The sequence below is a fragment of the Cydia strobilella genome, chromosome 4, assembly GCF_947568885.1.
Source record: "Cydia strobilella chromosome 4, ilCydStro3.1, whole genome shotgun sequence".
In the NCBI taxonomy this organism is placed as follows: Eukaryota; Metazoa; Arthropoda; class Insecta; order Lepidoptera; family Tortricidae; genus Cydia; species Cydia strobilella.
This window is the reverse complement of record NC_086044.1, coordinates 18696312-18697337: the sequence shown is the minus strand read 5'-3', so window position 1 is coordinate 18697337 and position 1026 is coordinate 18696312.

Sequence of the window (1026 nt, the reverse complement as noted above, 5' to 3'; positions counted from 1 at the left end):
TATTAGCTAATCGTGAATGACATTCATGCGCGACCGAGCGTTGGTCGCCCCAGCCCGGTTTAGCCGACTGACCGTATTTTCGTTCGATCTCTAGCTGAAGCGTGACTCATTCCCCCTTTTGACATAATCTCAGTTTGGTACAGCACTAACTTCACTGCCAAGGCCAAGCGACATCTATATGCGAACTTCAACAATAGGACTACTGCGTTGTTAGCGCCATCTAGTGACAAGTAGATAAACTACTAGAAAGTGATGTCCAAAGAGTGAAGTAAAGCTGGCCATACACACTAGGTTACGCCTGTACAGTTCAACTATATTCTTTCGTTCAACTGCACAGACTGCACAGGTAAAGCTGGTTAAAAAACTGCGCAGTCGAATGCCACACGCTACGTTTCACCTGTGCAGTTGGCGAAACTGCGTAGGCATTCTAGACCTGTACCAATAACTTCTGAGGTTATAAGAATATTAATGTTGCTTATTTTTTATATATAGTTTCCAGACCATATACTAAACCTAAAAATAAGATTTTGTGTCATCCTAGGTATTTGCTTAGGTAGAAATTTAAGTATTTCTTTTTTCAATCAGCATTCTGTAAAAAAAATATTCGAGACGAAATTCTTTGTTTCCCTGTAAAGGCAAAGTGGCTTCCGACGTACACACGCATTTTGTGTCATTTTCATCCACGGGTATAATGGCATTTAATAAATACCTAATATTGATCCTAAAACGCCTAAAAAAATATTAGAGTCGGTAAGTGAAGTGTTGTACTTTACAGAACATTGTTATATGTTATTCAAACAAATCTGTGTCAAATTCATCCACCGCTTTTATTTAAAAAAAATTTTTTTCTAATTAACACCCTGTATCTGCCACAAAAAAAAAATCATATTATTAAGTTTACGTCTACAATATTATAATACCACATTGAGACATCATTCATAATTTGGGTCATTTTGATCCACGGTTTTTTTACTATCTGGCAAAATAAAATTCAATTGAGCAAGAAGGGCGTGCGCGGGGAAGGGT